This window comes from Lonchura striata, chromosome 3 (assembly GCF_046129695.1).
Source record: "Lonchura striata isolate bLonStr1 chromosome 3, bLonStr1.mat, whole genome shotgun sequence".
NCBI classification, from domain to species: Eukaryota; Metazoa; Chordata; class Aves; order Passeriformes; family Estrildidae; genus Lonchura; species Lonchura striata.
The window spans coordinates 74,391,631-74,412,087 of NC_134605.1; the positions used below are offsets into that span (position 1 = coordinate 74,391,631).

The following is a 20,457-nucleotide window of genomic DNA, read 5'->3' on the forward strand; positions in this document are numbered from 1 at the left end:
CAAAAGTACTTAATTGCAAGCCTGTTCATAGATCAAATATTGACAAGACTATCTAGATATCTTAAGACTATGTTATCATTTACAGAATTGGACTCTAACACTTGTTGTAATTTAGATCAGTTCACTCCAGGGATTAACAGAGCATCTTACTCTGCCAGACCCTCAACTAAGAATAAACTGTAATAGGTTCAACCCCACATGATCTTGATGAATAGTTCAGGCTGTCTAAAGTTTGTGTTATTTTAATATACATCAGCCTTTGGGGAGGGAAAGGTATTGAAGTAGAGCATGAAGAAAATGGATTCAGTGTCTACTCAGACAGACTTTCTTTGTCAATTCGGGTAAGTCCCTTGATTTTTCAGTGCCTCAGTTCTCCCTCCATAAACTGAGGAATTAATATTAGCTCTTTTATCTGCCTTGTCTATTCATACAGAAGACCCCTTGGAGCAAGGATTGCCTCTTGCTATATGTATTGCATTATTGAAGTGACATTGCATCCCTTCCCTTCATTTCTCTTTATGTTCATCTTGGTTAGCCTTTAAGGTTCTAAAAGTATGCACTATTTTATTAATTTTTGTAAAGCGGTTAGTCCAATATAAATGAAAAATGATAAAAAAATAAGAGCAAGTAATAAATCATATTTAGCAGTGAAAATACTTTATGACTGCAATTGATGGTAATTTCAACATTTCCCCAGCCCCCCTCTGTAAAATTATCTCAATTTAAACTCTTCTGACAAACATTCTTTTTTAATTCTAAGCTCTATTTCAGATAATATTAGCTCAATAACCTAATCTAATAAATGTGCTTTGATCAAAGCACTTATTTTTTAGACCATTTAAATTATACTCATTCTTTTTGCAGGCCAGATCCTCACCTGGAGTAAATAAAAATAGTTTCAAAGTCATTCTGTTGAAGTGTGAAGCTCTGAAGAGCAATATTGACCTGCAGGCACTTAATTATGCTGCTCAGATCTCCTGTCTTGCTTTACACCATAGAAATTTCTTGGCCTAGTCCCTCTCTGTTACCATAAAACCAGAGCAAAACACTGTGTTTCCTCCAATTTCAAAAGGATTTATCTTCTAGAAAGTGCTCTCAGCTATTTGTCCTTTTAAAGTTTTATTTTCTTACATTCTTAAAAGTTTCAGTTTAGTTTGAAAATTAATTTTGTTAATCGAGCAATTGCCATTTTGAGAGCAAGAACTCTCCCATTAAAATATTTTCTAAAACCTAATTCTAGACTGACATCTCAACTTTTGCCTAAATTTAGCAGAAAAGAATGCATTAAACTTTTGTGTGTATTAATCTAGGTGTTAAGGAATGTGCAGGTGACATACAGGGTTGAAGAATAAATTTATTTTCAAATATCTCTTCTGTGATAACACACAAACAAAATCTTACCTGTCTGCATTACCTCTGAGTGGCTTTACAAGATTAGGAAATATTAGCATGCATTTTCTCTCTATAGAGTGCAGTCACACCCTTTGAATTGTGTAAAGGGCACAGAGGAGAGTCTGATCCCATGCACTGTAGCCACTGTAGCTGTAGAAAATGGTAGGTGGCCACACAGAACACAAGTGGGAAGAATATTCCTGAGTCTTTTGTGAAGGAACTTTAAAAGGAAGAGAATCATTATTCCTAACCCATCTTTGAATTTAAATTGCACACTTAAGCAAACTTTGAACTGTACCACACAATAAGCATAACAAGTAAACCTATGCTTTTAATAGTTAATCATCTGATGCATGACAAGTATAATTCTGAATTCTGTGTGAACTGATTCACAAAAATCATTCAATAAATTAATGTAGTTTTGCAATATTATCAGCAAAATAGGCAAGCAGCCAAAAGTCTAATGACAAATTGAAGGGTTTTGAGATGTGTCTGTCTCTATGCAATATTGAAATTGTTTTCAAAACAGAAGCACCCTGGAAAAAATTGAGCAACACCATGTGAACCATAGCACTATTATGAAAATGCAATAAATAAATAATGTGACTTATATGCAAATAAATGTATCCATCCTTCAACTTTGCCATCAAAAAATTTTTTTAGTGGCCCACTTTAACTCCCAGTGAAATAAATGGCAACATTTCCTTTGGCTCTTAGAGAAATGGATTTTCTTTTGTAGCCAGCATTTATTCAGATCTGGTGTACTCTTTACACAATATAAAGACCACATTTGAAAAGCCTAAAGAGGAGACACTCTGAGGAGAGGGTAGCAATCTGTCAAAGCAGTGGTTATTGTCTGGAGCATTACCTGTCTTGCAGGTGCTATTCCCCGTCATTTATCTTCCAGCCCCGATCTGATGGATTGGGGATTATTGCTCTTTTGGCAATCAGATCCTGAACATGTCTCCTATTTAACTCTGGGCTGTAAAAAAAGGAAAATTAAAAACCATTATGAGACCTCCATATAATTAATCTTCAGATGGCTTGAAGCTCAAGCATGTAATGTCCTCAGTGTACTGTCTACTATAACAAGTAACAGGAGGGAAAAAAAAGACGACATATCAATACACTTTATCCAAGGGAAGAAATTCCAGTTGTAGCATTAAATATAAATACAATAGTGTGTTGGCATAATGTAGTAAGGTTCTGTACTATTAAAGGCTTTGTTCTAAAGCATATCTGTGTACACAATGAGATGATGAACACAGTGCATCACATAGCTAAATTTAATATATGCAGGGGTATGATGTTTGCAATGCATGCATTTCAGCAGGTCCCATTAGTGCGCCTTTCCCCTCCAGTGAAAACAGAATGAACCACAGCCCCTTCTGGTTTGCATAAAGCAAACAAAATTAGATTTGCTTTGCTGAATTGAAACCCGCTTGGGATTGTGAGCCTCTCTCGGGGACAAATTACTTCAAACAATCCCTTTGTACCATAACAAAATCAAAAAATTCAGGCCAATCAACATGGCTCAAAACCCTTAACACAAGAATTAATAATACAACCTAGTCTATTTTTATTGCTTCTGAGCTACAGATACTTGTTTTAATATAATTACACTTATTTGTGGTCCACATGTTAAATAAGCTTGCATATGTTAACTAATGTGACATAAAACAACTATTGTAATTTCACTATTGCTACCAGTTTTGTTCCCCCTAGAGTAACATCCCTACCATAGGACAAGCTAAACTTTAATTGCATTAAATTAAATAGATTTTTTGTACTATATAGATATAATAGTAGACATTTCTGAAGTCAAGTAGGTAAAAATATTTAATTTAATTTTCACTTTAAGTCATATTTCTTGATGAGTTTCCAAATCTAACCCTTCCTTCAAAGAAATTACTTGTTTTATGTAGCAGAGAAAGCTTATTTAAGGTGGCACAGGGCTTTTACCACTTCTTTAACTACTTGTTAAAGACATTAACATAATACCTTTACTCTCAGTGGTGTTATGCAGGTCATGAGCACAATAACTTGCATGCCACATTTCACTCCAAACTAAACTGATTTTTACAATATTTCCCGACCTTTTTTTTAGAATACATTGTTTTGAGCATTGTGCCTACTTAAGCTGAAACACACTGCAAAGGAAGGCAGAGAGTTTATTTGCTTTCTTCATCAGACACACCCAAAAGGAACCATGGGGAAGTATGTTTGTCATTTCTATTTTCATCAATATTTTATACATTGCTCCAGACAGTATTATTTCTTAGCATTCTTCAAACTCCAACCTTGGTGTTGCACAATATTATTTTAAATACAGCAAAATAATGGCAAACATAACCAGCTCTGATTTTCCATCCTAACGTAATACAAGATTATGGACAAAAAAGCAGGAGGTCACTTTTATTACTTTCTAATAAGACTTTACCTTATATGAGGCTATAAGCAATATATCAAGATGTCACTTTGTGCCTCTTAATATGACATAGTGGTGATGGAAGGAACCAAGGAGTTAGCAGAATTTTCTGAAGTATTCTCCCCAGAAGCATGTTTCTGCAATGCACAGTCTCAAGCACCCGGGAAGGAAAATGCTGACATAGGGCACAATTATACCCTGACTCATAGTCCATGTAACCCAGCTGATGGATGCATAACGTATCAATCAAGACAGTTCTGCTCCTGGAATATATACTTTCTTCACAGAAAGCAAAACAAAACAAACTTTTTCCCAATTTAATCTGAAAAATTAAGTCTGGAGATACACAGAAGAAATAAGAGATTCAGGAAAGCAAATTTTTGTTATAGCCACAGGAATGTCAGAATTAATATTTGCATTAAAAAATTGTGTCAAAAAATTAAGAAACAAAACAACACAGAGCACCCTAACTGCATTTCACAGTGTCACAGTCCGTGCCAGATATGACTATCAGATAATACACTTCTAATCTCAACAAAACTGACAATGATTCCTAAAGATGGCTTTCTGTATTCTGTTTTTATTCTCTCTTGTTGCTAGAAGATGGACTTAGCTGGACTTCATGCCCCTAATTAAGTCTTTTTTTGCTACTCCAAATTCCTTTGGACTATAATCAACTCATTAACACCTATTTTCCTCAAGCTTTTAATATTTATTTTATTTGCAACTCCTAGCCTCCTTATATTGCTCCAGATAGACATGAAGTTTTACAATAATATCTAAATATTATCTTACATTGGAAGGAACATGTGTTCAGAGGAAAATCACATGTTTATATGCCAAGCATTAGGAGAGTCTATGCAAAGCACCATTTACTAGAAAGAAATAATATCTGCCGGGACAGGAAGAGGAAGAATAGAGACTGATCAAACTCCATGTCTTAGACAGATTTTGGTACTTAAAGCAGACAAAGAATATAGCCTTGCCTAATGCATTCCTTGTTTTAAAGGGGTTAGTGCCAGCACAATCAATTTAATTTTCTGAAACTTGTACATTTGTTGGCCTAAATCTACAGGAGATTCAGAAGGTTCTGCAAAATTAAATTCTACCTGGTTTACCAAGATGAGTATGTAAAAATAAGCAGAGGCAATGAGATGGCAATTCCAGCAAGAGCAGCAGGCATGAGTGGAGTTACTGTGGAAGAGGAACAGCTGGGGGATCCTTCAGCACCAAGGAGAAGTGGGCTAACTTCCCTCCCTGCCCAACTGCAAAGTGACCACCTGATTCAAAGGCTAATATTCAGTATACAAACCTGTTATATTTCATGGAACGTTCCTTGAACCCCGCTTTCCCTCTGGTGCTGTTCTGTGCCTGACCAGATCCTGGAACACAGGCAGCTCTATTCTGTAGTCCATAAAACCTCAGAGTTAAATGTGTTTTTTGTTAAAGTACTCTCTGAGTGCAATTGCATGGAGGTGTGAATAAGCAGTAACTCTGTTTAAATACCAGTAAAAACAATGTCTGTGGAAACTTGTTGTGTGGTATAACGATTTGATGTGTTGTCATGTGTTAAATGTTCTTATTTGTGCACTACTCTTCTCTTAAACCTCTGTTACACCTTGCAGCCACTGCATGTCACTGTTAAGACAGAGCAATAGAGGAAGATTTCAGAAAGATTTATAAACTTCTAGTGGGGATGGATGCCACCATCAACCAGATAAAAGCTGCCCCCATACGTATGTAGTCATTTATTGTTTAAACCCCAAGCAGCTGAAGTGTACAGAAGAGTTCACAGTCCACTCTGTGCTAAGCAATTTAGATTGTTTAGGGTTTTTCATGCATTTGTTATGTATTTAAGTGTGTGTTAAACCATTAGGTCCCAAGAAAATCATAGTCATTCATGATTCATTGAGTCATTCATATCTGAAAGTTGTGCCCTAGTGCCAGTGTATTTTCTTGGGTTGAGATATGTTCCTCCTACAAAATATATAAAGTATTATCCATGGGCAATTACCCGCTTCTACCCATATTTCAGGGGAAGCACTTTTAGCAATATAAATTATTCATATTATATAAAGCAGCACACAAGTGGTGTACTCTGTCAGAAACTCAGCGTTTTTTGTCATGGGGTTTTTGTTTTTTTATTTAATCTGATGGTAAAATTCTCTTTAAATCCATGTGACAGCAGTTTGCTTTGGTATTCTTAAGTATGTAGATTCCCAACTGGTATAAAGTAAAATATGTATGTCATATAGTATATTAATGTAATTAAAATCTATAGAGCAGATCTGAGAGGAAATTTTAGCCTTGTAGGAATATATCACTCTTTCAAAGGAAAGCAAGGTTAGTTAAATTTCTATAACTAAATCAATTATTGATACTAATATATTTCCTAAACGGTAAGATCTGGAAAGGCTTCTTGTCTCCATGTTTTGGTGCACTCCCTCCTGCTGTTGTCTAGCTCCATGCTTAGACCTAGGTCTCTAACATTGCTTTGCTTCTTTCCTCATTGCTCTGGGGAGAAAAGCAGGACCTGATCTGGGAGGGAGGTTGAGTCCTGCCATGAAGAGAGAAACAGGAATCAGGACCTCGCCTCTTTTAGTTCACACCTGCTGCATAAACACAATGACAAGATCAATGTAAGTTGTGGCTTCTCTTTGCACCATGTTGGGCAAATATAGATTAAAAACATTCCCACTGTGAAGTGCTTATGCTCACACCCGAGATAGTAAACAATATGATGATATTTGATTACCCTCAGAAGCTGCATTTATATTTTGCCACCTTCTACTAAAATTTACCTTTTCACAGTCATTTTGATATGAATTGTTTGGAGAAGTGTTCATGGAGCGACGATGGTGATCCATAACAGTACTTTTCTAGGGAAGTTAGGCATCACTCATATAAGCACTGTTCTAACAATCATATTAATTCACTGGCTTTATATGAAAACCTTGATACTGATCTTATAAATAGTTCTTGTTAATGCATTTTGGGTGAAATGCTGCCAGGTTTTAGTGATGCAAATTAAGATGACTGTAAAATTGTTACTTAGCGATTTTGTTAAATGTAAATTCACAGTGTTGGATAGTGTCATTCTGTTTCTTGCCGTATGTTCAAGCTAACAGGCAGAACCATGCTCATTTGTATAATGTTAATATCTTCGTGCTTAACTTTTATAACATTTTGCACAAATTAACTTAAGATCCTAATAATCAGGCCAGCTATTAAAGAATTCTGTGATGTGTTCCAAAATGAAGTGTGTAACGCCTATTGGGTTCACACAATAATTACAGGCTGACTGCCGTCTGCTCTTCTCATCACAGTGACACCTGCTAACAAATATGTTGCTAACTGTGTTTGCAGCATTACAAATAGGTAGGTCCTTATTGGCTGCTATGGGGCGAGGGTGCCTGGCCTGTGTCCTTAGCAGTGGAAGGTGATTTAGTGAGTCTGCTTCGATGATCTGCTTTTCACAGTGTGAGACTGTATTTTTCACCCTAGAGTTCCCAGGTAAGGTGTCACAGTGCAGATACTCCTCTTTTCACCTCTCCCTTTTCCTGCTATAGCATCTTTTTTGTGGCTATGGTGTTTTTCAGTTTATTGGCATTTCTGCTGAAAAAAAATATGAATAATTTGGGAAGCTGGAGGCCAAAATGTTCCTTTTGTGTGTGTCTGTATGCATGAGCGTGTCTCTGTGTGTATGTGAGGAAGAGACAGTAAAAGAAATATATTCTCCTTTTCCATTGCAGTTTTTATGTATATACTATTCAGCTATATGTGGACTGATGTGCAATAAAAATACTGGATGTATCTTTTTCAGAAATAATAGCACTTCCTTTCTGGAAACATGCTAATGACCTAAACTGTGTACTCTTAGATAATGAAAACAATAATTGTAAAAAACTGGTGGAATATATTCATGACATAGAAAAAGTGTGATGCCTCATTTCATACAATGCTCTGGCCTTTATCCTACTGCAAACAGACTAAGATTTGATTTCATGTATGAATTGGTGAAGTGGACTATTCTGAAAAAAAATTGTCCTCTCTTTGTTTTCTATTTATGAGGTCTAGTTTAAATTCAAAATACAAAACCATGACCCAAAAGGTAACACTACCTTCATTAAGCACCAGCTTCATGCTCCTTGCTACACCTTAGAGGGTCACTTATTAAATAACCCCAATGTGCATACTCATTGATTCTTACCTCTTCTACTGGATTAGTAGAAATAACAAACTTTCTCAAAATCAGTCTTTTAGGACTGGTGTAAGGACTGATCCAAAATGTATGACATATGAAAACTAAATTTGCAGAATGAAAATTATGCACATTTATAGATAGGATGGAAATGAAGTGCTTTAGAAAGGGAGGGACTGTGTGATGTCAGGATGAAGACATTCTTAAAAATGATAAGTTGTTTCCAGTGCTTTCACTTTTTTAAACAGCCTTCTAAAAATGGGAAAGCTGAAATGAAAACACAAGCTTAGACAAACTGAATATTAAATAAACTATGAAGGTGTCCAAAATGGGAACCTATGAAACCATGATAAGTATTCTTTCATGAAACTACATTGTCCTTATACTCTTAAGTTTGGTGATTGGGGTACCGAGTGGTCTGAAGAAAGAGGTAAGATCTGACTTCAAATATTTCTGCTCACAAAATCTGATGTAGATGGTTTGTTTTCCTAAACCATAATGGATTGGAAAAAGAGCTGAGGGGTTGATTTATGAACCATTTGAACTCAAAAGTAACTTTCAGTTTAGCTATTCAAGACCTTCAAGATTTGTCTTGCCTATAACTAGAAGCTTGAACTTTTGTCGTGTGAACACTTAAAAGCATAGTTCAAGTTATTTTGATGCAAAAGATGCCCTCCTCCTGACTCCACTCTCAATGAATCTTAAATTTCAGCTAAATTCTGAATGTTAGAGGGAACAGGAAAAAAAAAAAAGGTCTCTATATTCACTTTCACCTACTATGGTCAGTCTGTATTCCACCAGATTTTGTTTGCAGCAAAGTTTCTGGAGGATAAATTAAGTCTGTTATTTCAGTCCTGCAGCCTAATGTTTTCAGATGATGGTCTTCTAATAAAGGAGTGTCTGGGTAGTCTGGTGTGTATGGACACTTTGAAAATGATGAAGATTGAACAGAATTGTGATGTCCTTTGGTCAAAGCATTCTCTATTAGTTTGAACTATTTGAGCTCCTTCCATGGTTTCAAAAATTAATTTTTTTCATATGTGTATTTTATACTTCAAAAAGGTTTAACATTACTGCAGTTGTGAAAAAAAAAAAAGAAATGCCAAAGAGCACCAATGACTATTTCTCTCTTCTCTTCCAAATAAGGGTTTTATGAAATGATCAGAGATGTGCAGAATCCTCTACATGTTCACTCTTGTGAAAGGTCTTTCACAGAGCAGATGCAAACCAGTCCCAGAGCTTCAGCTTCCTCATCAAACAGGTGTAATGGATCTTCTGATACTCTGAGCTTTCCACCAATTTCTTCCATCCATTTCCTGATGTTTCCTGATATAATTTTGTAGTCTGTCCTACATCTAGCCATGCAAAAGTGAATCTGGAAAACTGAAAGATTTAATTTTAAAAGGCAACAATTTTGAAAGGCGTAAATATCTAAAATACTCCTAAATCTAATCCCACTCAGGACCAGTACTTACTTTCTAAGAGTTAATCATCTTAACATCCATAAGGTAAGGTGGAAATGACAGATGGTGGCATGCTTCACTCTAATTTTAGGATTGCAGATAGCTCGCCTGCTCAGCCTCTCTTCTGGCTTGGACTGGACCAGGAACAGCTATTCCCTCAGTCATCATGTCCAGAAGTTTAAAAGACTTTAATGGAACTTGGTGTTATTAGAGGCTTACTCTCAATACCCAGAGATGCATGAAATCCCTTGGATGTAGAAAAGGCTTGGTACTGATCCTGATATATATGCTATATTTTATTAAGGAGTATTTTTCATCTGTTTGAACTGCATAAGTGAACTTTCTAAGATAGTAAATGACTCTCTTACGGCACCTCACTTTATGAATATTCTAATTTAACCAGACTGATTTGTAACTTTTCTATTTTATTACTGAGCGATTTAAGATCAAGCACATCAAGTGTGAAAACTAAAACCTAACTAAACAGTTTGAGATTTAGAAAATTCATGATGGATTTTTAAAACCAAGTGAACAATTGGCTTATTAATCCTATCATTTGTTTTTGATTCGTATACTTTTTCTAAAGGAAAATTCTTAAAGGATTTAAATTTTATAATATTCAAAGGACAGAAATATTCAGGATTTAAGTGATTTAAATTCACACTCAACAGGAGACCGAATAACACAGGAATTGCTGTTGGATTGTGCAGTCTATCACCTCCATGGCACTGGGCCTATCCATCTTTCTAGGTGTGTATATATGTCCACAATAGTAGAATCTGTTAGTCCAAATGAAATACAGAACAGATTGTATTATATAATGACTAATCAGAGGTGTATGGCAGTCATAATTAAGAAAACATACATCAACACTTGCCAACAATTTTCACGAGTTAGAATGTGAGACAGCTCAGCTATTTTGTATCATCATCATATCTGAAGGGACAGAACTGATGTCAGACATCATGGTAGGAAACTGGGAGTAAGTGTTGGCTGGTTAATGCCAACATTTAAACAACTCTGGGGCATGACTTGGTGGTCCAACCCTTGGTGTGCAGATGAAACAGCTCCACTTCCCTCTTCTTCAGGGACATTAATCAGCAAGCTCAGCCAAGGGCTGAATGAACATGGAGGCTGAAAAGTGTGCTCCTATCTGGAGGTGCCATAAGTAGGTCAGGGTTGAGACATGTTGACAAGATAGCTTATGGAAAATTTCCCTGCCTTCAAGATATATGTAATTTGGATAAATTGAAGAGCTCAGTCCCATATGATGCCAATCCAGCTTCTACAAGTCTGAAATAAATTTTAGAAGACAAAAATACATTGCAATAAGTTACAGTAAAGCGCCAAGTTAATAACATATAAACCATTTACATTTTTAAGCTACTAAATGCAGAGAGTATCTTGAGGACTTTTCCTTTATCTTAATTTTGAAGTACAGTAAATATTACTTTCTTCAGAATATATTATTCTTTCATAATTACAGGTATAGTATTGTCTTTTTGAATAATAGCATGTTTGTTGACAATGGCCCTGTACATGCTAATCAGTTATTTCACTTCAGCTACTATTGCTAAAATTACTTGGGTTTCACTGATCTCTCTTTATGCAATTGATTCTGATAAAATCAAGATAAGGCAACTATTTCTGGATCAGATTTTGAAGGCTTCATATTGTAAGAGTTAATTTAAATAAGAGGAATCTTTTTCTGAAGAGTCTTATAGATGCAATTTATCACTTTAAAAAATCAGATTTACTCAGGTAAATCAGGTTTGGTTTTTTTTCATCAAGAGTTTTGAAAGGTTATTTTACACAGAAAATGAAAAATAATGTCCTCTATTCTATTGAATCATTTAACTGAATGTGTCTCTCAAACATGTTATCCTACTGCTTAGCATCCTGATTTCACAATCTTGCAATTAAATCATGACCTTTCCCACACGACACAGTTGTTGTCTTTAATATCTTTTTCTTAGTCTCGTGGCTAAAATGTCATCTCAAGTCTTATTTTATATTCCTTGTCTGTAATTTGGAAAATAAGAATAGAACCCAGAAAAGCTTATCCATTATCAGTTACATCCTTTAGCTCAGAAGCACCGTGTGTTGGCAAAGAAGAAGCTGACAATTCACCAGATCTTTTCCACCTCTGACTTCCAAAGTATATTAATGTTCAGCCCCTAAAATCGACTGCAATAGAAAGAGTCTCTAATTAATGGCCTAGCTGTGAGTCAGATACTTTGCACTGCAAAAAATGCTCCAGCCCATCATATCCTTTTCTGATCTGGGATTTTGTATACTTAACGCTTTAGGAAAATATTTATCTGACCCAGCTTTTTTTTCCCCTAACCATGCATGAAGACCAAATTGCAGGGAGGGATATCCTAATAATCATTGCCATATAGTCACAGCAGTCTTTCTCCTTCCTTAGTCCTCTGGGGAAATTACTGTATTCCTTTTGGGAGCTTATGTTTTTTCTGGTATTGAATCTGTGATATTGATTAGGACTTGATGGGATGGGCAAAAGAAGATACTTTTAGGGAACCATGGTTCCCTTTTAACTGTGCCTTGCTGGCTAAACTTGAAATGGTATAAATAGCAACACTAAATACTTGGTCTTATAAAAACTTTCCCCTGATTAAAACTTTACTCAGACACTTTCATCCTTTTCATGCTCATTTAAATATTATATTGTCCTCCAAATTATTTGCTGTCCTTAAGATATCAAGATGCTTAGTTTAGCTGGAAAAATATATAGAATTCTTATGACCACTCAAATCACTTATTCCTTTGATGAGAAGGAAATTTCCTGAAATTAGACTCTCTCAAAAAGGTCTCTATTACCATGACATATAGTTTTAGATAAAGATAGTTGTTAATCTTGTCGCACTTGGTTTAGAAGACATAGAACCTGGTTGTATGCTAAAAGCATGCAAGGTACCAAGAGGTAAAAAGTTTATATTAAACATATGCAGAGATTTTGGAAGCAGACAGACCTTACACCCAGATTTGCTCTTAATTAAGCTTCTGTTGGAGTGAGTCCAGAGGAGGGCCCAAAAATAACAGGGGGATGGAACGTCTTTCCTGTGAGGAAAGGCTGAGGGAGTTGGGATTTTTCCGCCTGTAGAAGGGAAGGCTCCAGGAGGACAATATTGCAGCCATTCAGTACTTAAAGGCGGCTTATAAGAAAGATGAACTTTTTACCAGAACCTGTTGTGGTAGGACAAGGGATAATGTCTTTAAATTAAAAGAAGGTTGATTTAGGTTAGATATGAGGAAGAAAGTTTTTACACAGTGGTAAACCACTGGAGCAGGATACCCAGAAAAAAGATAGATACCCCTGAAGGGTGTCTATCTGAATATACTGAAGGTCAGGCTGAAAAATCTCTGAGCAACCTGATCTAGTTGAATAAAGCCCTGCTAATTGTAGGGGGTTGGATTAGATAACCTTAAACCAAACTCCCCAGTGGACTTGGTCAAGTTCAATTATTTCTTGCACAAAGCAAAGTCTTAATATTGCCAATGACATACTCTTGAGGGATCCAGCCATTTTTGAGCCACAATGATGTATTTTAAATATATTCTAAACTCAGTCTTTTACACAATAAATACTGCAAGATATTGAGCACTAAGCTAGTAATAAATAAATTAAGATTAGAAGAAAACTAATGGGGCAAAAGTAAGCAGTTAAATTAACGACTCAGCACACAAGACCACCAACAGTTAATGCAAACAAAATGCAGACCTGAACTCTGTACAAGTTAGAATACAAACTTTGCAAATTTTGAGCTTCCTGTGTGTCCATTTTGTAGAAAAATAAAAAGGACCTACAAAATCAGTAAAACAGAACACAGAAGCTATATTGGAGAAGGTTATCAGGTGTGCTGGTAGCATCGCTTTGTGGCATGAATATGGAGAGTCATGCTTGTAATGCTATTGGCTTCATGATCTCATGACATGCTTTTGTGTGTACCTCACGAACACATGCCCTTTTCATTTAAGCCAGATGCATGTACCTTCTCTGTATGTTGCAACAGAGGATATAAAAAGACAAAGTAGCCTCAGTCTTCTGGTGGTGTTGTCTATACAAGCTTGAGTTAAAGGACTCTAAACCAGTCGGGGCAGGAAGGCAACAAGGCATCTATCTACCCCAAAGCATTTCAGGGAACTTTAAATATCACAAGACAGCCTGTTCCTCCAGCAGTGGGCCACCTTGATCCCTCGGTATGCAGCTACCTCACAAGAAGGCAGGCAATAAAATGTTTGTCTAATTAACAGATCCAGGAGACCTCACGCAGAAGTTCTTATCTGAAGCAATGCCTGGTGAGCACATGAACTGAACTCTAAGTAGATGCCCTGCACAGGACTGACCTAAAGATTCCCCTAAAACAAGCTAAAGATGTTGCCTGAGCCTCAGTAAAGTGAGCCTTAATTGAGAGGGGAGGGACAGTTTTTTCAATGCATGTGAGACCCTCATACAAGTTGAAACCCCTCTGAGAGCCTCTGGGAAGAAAAAAAAATCCCCCTGGATTTATTACCAAAAGCTACAAAAAGCCTGAGAGATTTTCAAAATGGCTTTGTTCTAGAAAGATGAAAGGACATAGCTCTAAGAACATCAAGTGTATGAAGTTTAGTCTCTGTGGGAGAGTCATGAAGCTTGGAAAAATACTGGTAAATGTATAAACTTATTTTAATAAAAACCTGAAACAATTAAAAAAAAAAAAGTTCTGGACCATAGGGAATAAGTTGATGAGGGACCTAGCAAAGTCTGCATTTTGCACATTCTGCAAGATAAAGTGATAACTATACCACAAGTGTGGCTGTTTTGAGAGGTGATGAACTGATAATTTCAGAAAGAGGAAAAACTCCACAGTATTAAATTCCAGATAGTACAGATAAAAAGATGTGAATTTTTAAAAAGGAATCTGAATATGGTAAAATGAGAAAGATCTTAAGCTACAGAAATTTGTGTGGACAGCAGAGAAAATAGTCTAGTAGAGCTGACAAAAATCCTAGCATGTGACATATAATTTACTGAGAAACATTTCTCAATTCTTTAATCTTGTTTACTCCTCCCTTTTATATTTGAACATGTGATCTATGTATGTTTTGTCATATAACTTACCAATATTTTATGGAATTAAGATGGTGTGAGGAATGAGGATAAAAGAAAATTTAGTTCCATTCTTACCTATGCAGACTAGCTTTGAAAAAGTTACTGTCTATGCTTTATTATTATTATTTGTTATTTTTACTTGAACTGATTGAGATATTTCAGAGGTTGTACCTAGTTATTTGACAGAAAAAAATTTAAAATGGAGAACAAAAGCTCAGAAGATTGAATTCACCTCTGAATAGATGGGGAAAAAAAGGCACTTCCTTTATATGCAAATCTTGTAGACATCTTCTTGTCCTGGATCAAAGCTTGGTGTACACTTCACAAATAGCAGGCTCTTAGTGAACTTGACTCTATGACATCATATTTTGAGATGGGGGTGTGAGAATAGGGCCAAATTGATATCTGTAACTTCATTGTTTTTTGAGAGAATCGCTGCTAGGAAAAAATCACAAAGTGTGAATTCTCCTTCCTATGTATTTACAAACTCTGTATTTCCAAGGTTCTGTATTTAGCCCATGAAGAAGGAATAGCAATATGGACAGTTTCAGTACACTAAGTGTGCCATCAGTTTTAGCTAGGTGATTGGCTTATCCAGTTCATTTAACAGAATCCAGTCTAGTTCTGTCTGAGCACACATTCAAGGTAGCACCACAGCAACTTTCACGGTAGATGGAAGCAGAGCAGAAAGCAGTTATGAACCAGTAGCAAGCCATCACTGAGAAGTGACTTCAGCATTAGAGACACCTCCTTTGACATTTCCATCAGAAATCAACTTTAGATATCATGCTTTCTGACATCTGCTTAGCCAATGACTCATGAACTGAACCGCTCCTGTAAGGAACTCCTGACGGCAAGAAAGCCATTCAGCCTCTCGCTATTCACAGCCAGGGCTGACACACAGGCAAAGCAGATTTTAAAGTCTGGAGCTCAAGTGTCAGCCCTGGGACCTGTGTCTCAGCACTCATTTGAGACTCGAAGGTTGATTTGTTTATTCCCTTGAAGGGTTATTGCATTTTTTCTTTCCTTTTGTCAGCAGGCTTCAGAATTACTTGTAACGGCAACAAAACCTGTGTGGAACAGAGCTGTTCCAGGGTGGATAGGGCTGATGAAATTTTTTGAGCTCCTGTGACTAAAGCCTGAATACCTACTGAGGAATCCTGTCACAAAAGTGCTAAAAGTCTAAATCTCTGTAACTTGTCTTTCTACAGAAGCAAGTCTTAAGTGCTTGTGTCTGCCAATCTCTGTAAATGTATCTATCTGACCAGACAAGTTTTATAGAAGATTTTCAGCTGTCTGGCAGTTTTAATACTCATAAGATTCCTAAAAAGTTCACAAAAATAGACTGCTGGGAGAGGGGAGACCTTCTTGTGTCAACCTGAGGGAAAAATTTCAGATGCAGTGAAATCCTTGTCAAATGAGAGATCTTGCCTGGGAGGAGAAGCACTGTGATGCCTCAGTGGCATGGAGAGTATCAGTCACAGCTGTTCCACAGAGAGGCACTGGAAGATCTGACCATAGCATGCCAATCCATGAGAAGCCAAGCTTCACCAATCTAATTTTCCTGGACCTCCTAATGCCCAGTAAGGCAGCAGCAGGGTGCTGACTTTCAGAATTCCTTGCCCCATTGCAGAAGCAGAGAGGAGAATATCTTCAGGGATGATGTGACAGCTGCAAAACATGCAGAGAAAAGGCCCAGGAGCAGATCTGACACAACTACCTTGATCAATGTTTGCTTAGAAACGAAGATTTATATTCCTTGTTTATATCAAGAACCTGAAGTGAAATACTGACCGCTTTGAAGTTAGTGACAGATCTCCCATAACCAGGATTTCATCACAGTTCCTTTCTGTAGACTCCTCTGTGATTTGTTGTACATTAAGAGCAAGTGGAAGTTAAAATGCTCTGAATCAGGAAAAATATTTTACAGAGCTAGGTAATTTGAAAAACATCTTTCATCTGTTAAGGTTTGAGCTTCTCCCAGTAATAACAAGAACTTGATCAAGCATGAACACTGCCTAGCTATCTATAGATTTGTATGACACAACCTTAGAAATGTCATTGGCACACTTCACAGTATAATCAATACATTCTTTTTAACCTTTACGCAAGAAGGTTGGGATACAGACTAAGATTGATAAAAAGACTCTCCTGCAGTGTGAAAGGTACAAAACTAGAGAAAGAGCAAAACTGGGAGATTTTGTCAGCATAACATAGAAACTGAAATGTGCTGTGTTGATTCCCAGGGGATGCAGGTTTGAGTATGAGCACAAATTGAAACTGAACTTCCAAACTGCATAATTCAGATGCCTTATCTCCCTGGTCCCAAATTTCTTCCCCTTCTTGGGGGCATCAGTGTCTTGCCATTGTCTACATTGTCACACTTTTTGTGATTTCCATCAGCATTCTGAAGAGCTGAAGAGCTTCCTTATTGTTCTTAGCAGTTTTAATGTCGGGGAGAGGACTGCTGCTCCTGTCCCTCCCTCCAGCATAATGGGAAATGTTGCCTGTGATGGTGCATCTGGCACTAGAAGTTCTGCTGTAGCTCCTGTACCAAGGTGAATGAAAGAAGCACCTCAGAGTTTCTGGAGCTTTTACCCAGCAAATTTCCAAGGGCTTCCCAGCAGCTGACCAACAGGAAAAAGAAACATTATCATCTCCACAACATGGTGTTTTTTATGAATCTGAGAACAGCTGAAGTGCTTAGCAAGTGTTTTTCTTCTCCTGCTGTCTTATTAGAGGGCAGGGATTTCTTGACTGTTGACCCTGTCCCCCATCAAAAAAAAAAAAAAAATCTGCTGTGCAAAAGGAAATGTGCAAGTGACTGTGATGGGACCTTGTAATGACATTACAGGACTGTGTCTTGAATATTGGCATTGAATACATACAGCACATACTGAGTGAGCCCAAAATGGAGCCTGATCCTATCCAGTGGTAAAGACAGAGTCTCATCCCTATTAATGCTTTTAAGTACTTCTCAGCTTATTTGTTATGTCACTAGAAACAGATTTCAGTGCAACTTATTCTGCAGTTTCACTCTCTGATAATGTTCACTACCATATAATATTTTTCTTTTTATTGATGTTTTCTTTATCTCTAGTTCCCATATCATATGTCCCAAGAGGAAATATAAAGATTTGAAAATAGAAACTTAGCAAGATAAAGACTGTCCTTTTTATTTTTTTTTTCTTCACTGAGGACTGAAGCAGAAAGATTGTTGTCTGACCCCAAAATTACTCCTTTTCAGAAGCAATCCAGATTTGGCTACAGTATATATTTTATTATCTTAAGCTCTATTGTGCAATTAACAGAAGACCATCACCTCTTGTAAATATACATGCATTGCAGTGATAAAATTGTTTTGTGTACAAGTTGATCTCCATAATGCAAATGATAATTATTTCTAAAGAATCTTCTTGTAAAGCAAAGAGTCGTTTTGAGGAACAAGGGTAGTACTAACATGAACAAATTGTAGCAATTGAAAACTTTCCTTTTGCCTGCTGACCAGTGTCTAAAAGAAACAGGTGGCAACAAAAACTGAACCAGACCTTGTTTTCCTGTTTGTGATTTGTTGTAGTATTCAGCATTATTAAACTTTTTTGTTTAAAATGAGTGTACAGTGTTGTCATGTTGAAAAGAAAACATATAGTTTGAGCACTCTGCCTTTTGCATAAGCTAGTTTTCTGTGTGCTCTGTATGCCAATGAAATTAGTTTTTTATTTATTATTTTCTCTCTACAGGTCCCATTATATTCCAGTTTGTAAGCGAAGGAAGGACAAGAGGCAAGAGGAGCTGTCTGCAAATCAGAACTTCATGAAAAAATATTTTAAATTGTGAATGAATCAGTAGCAACTCACTTACTAATGTGTCATGGAGTACCAGAGGCATGCTAGGCAACTGAGAGAGAAACAATGGAAACTATACAATAATTTTTGTTGTTCACAAAAGCAAAATGAATAACTCATTAAGATTTCAGATTACACTTGGAGAGAACAAAAAAAATGAAGTATTTTAACTTCAGGTCAGTGCCTACAGAAATGGATAAATTAAACAAGAAATGGATTTGCACTGACATCTGCAGATAATTTCCTTTTTAAAAGTTCTTAAGAGATCTGCATGTTCCTATATTGAAATATTATTTACAAGTTGATTTATGAAAGACACACATTGAGTACATTGTGATAGGTGAGTGTTTTGTTATAAATACTTCTAATATATTATAAGGTAACCAAACCTCGTAGAGTACATGTGTGTGTGCTTGCATATGTGCAGAAAAATATATGTATATGCATACATATATATATTTATATCATGTAAAGGGACAATTCATCTTGCATGTGAAATTCTATGTTTTAAAAAAGCATTTTTTGTCTGTAAGCTAAAGTACCAAAACCAAAATTGTCAATCTCTTCAACCCCTCCAAAGTAAGCATTTAAAAGTCTATATAAGTTTTAGGTAGTCAAAGTGTTTTGAGACACAAATATCTTAATAAAATTTGCTGTATAAAGTATAAAGCATTCTGATTAGCCATGAGAAGAAACGAAAGTAGAGTCAAAAGTCTTTGATAAATATTGAAGCAAATGTTTTGTTAATCTTGGAAAGAAACAAATGTATTTGACTACAAATCCTGCATTTAAAGTAGGTAATGATATATAAAGCTGTTTCTTTTTATATACTCCTGATATAAATGCCTGTAGATGCCTATATGTATGAATATGTATATATGTACCTAATGCAGCTTGGAATGTGAGACAGCTGAATATAGGAAGGATGCAGAGTCATGTATATTTTCATCCTATTTTCATCTTATAAAATTTGCTGTTTCTTTTTCCATTGCACAGGGTTTTGCACATCAGGTAAAATTTTAGAAGAAATTAATGGAAGAGCTGCTGCTAGTGACTAAAATCAAATCAGTATTTCACCTCCACATGACATGGTTTGCTTCCTTCCAGCTAGCATTAAATAGCAAGCAACAAATAAAGACACATTGCAGTGGAATCAACAACAATTGTTTCTTCAGTCTATGCACTTGACAAATACCCTAAAAGAAGATGTATAAGGATTCTCTTATACTAAATTTAGTATAGGAAATCTTTAATAACTGGAACTGACTATAATTTCCTCCTTTAGACTGCTCTGTTTCGATGTTTCATAAATCCTTCTATTGATTAACTTTACACGGAATGTTGTACAGCCCTAAACACAAGAAATTAAACTGAATGACAGGTGAATTTTAGCAGAGTCCTTCCAGCCAACACAGCAAAACAACAAAGCAAAAATGAAATACACAAAGTATAAATCCAAATATATACAAAGGAATATTAATGCCAGAAAATGAGTCAATTATTAAACTTCTGATTTTTTTCTTGCTGAGTTTCTAGAACAAAAACCATAATGGGGGGAAAAATACTTTATACATACTTACGGCACCTATTAACACTTGATTATAAGAATGTAATGTATATAAGATGTACAAACAAAATTCAATAGTAGAGATCATGAGACAATGAAAAGTAAACTAGGAAAGCTAGTTAACTGACATCTGAGATAGATAATTCCTCTGTGAATCTTCTCCATGAAGATTTTTCTGTAGAAGGACAAAATTGAGTGGAATGCAATAAAATGGCACAAAATGGAATTAAAAGGAATGGAATGGATGGAATGGAATGGGATGGGATGGGATGGGATGGAATAGAATGGAATGGAATGGAATAGAATAGAATAGAATAGAATAGAATAGAATAGAATAGAATAGAATAGAATAGAATAGAAATTTCAGTTGGAAAGGACTTATGATGATGATCTAGTTCCACTGTAAGATTTGTTATGCTTATTTCATGTGACTTCTTTCACTTCAGGC

At 36.1% G+C, this 20,457-nt stretch overlaps 1 long non-coding RNA gene across 1 annotated transcript in view; it reads left to right on the forward strand.

Annotated features, from left to right (window-relative positions):
* Nucleotides 1-19,595, forward strand: part of LOC116183425 (uncharacterized) — a 52,499-nt gene extending 32,904 nt beyond the window's left edge. The window contains exons 2-3 of the long non-coding RNA XR_004148060.2: nt 18,338-18,782; nt 19,439-19,595. This is a non-coding gene — a long non-coding RNA (uncharacterized LOC116183425). The remainder of the gene's footprint in view (nt 1-18,337; nt 18,783-19,438) is intronic.
* Nucleotides 19,596-20,457: the final 862 nt, after the last annotated feature.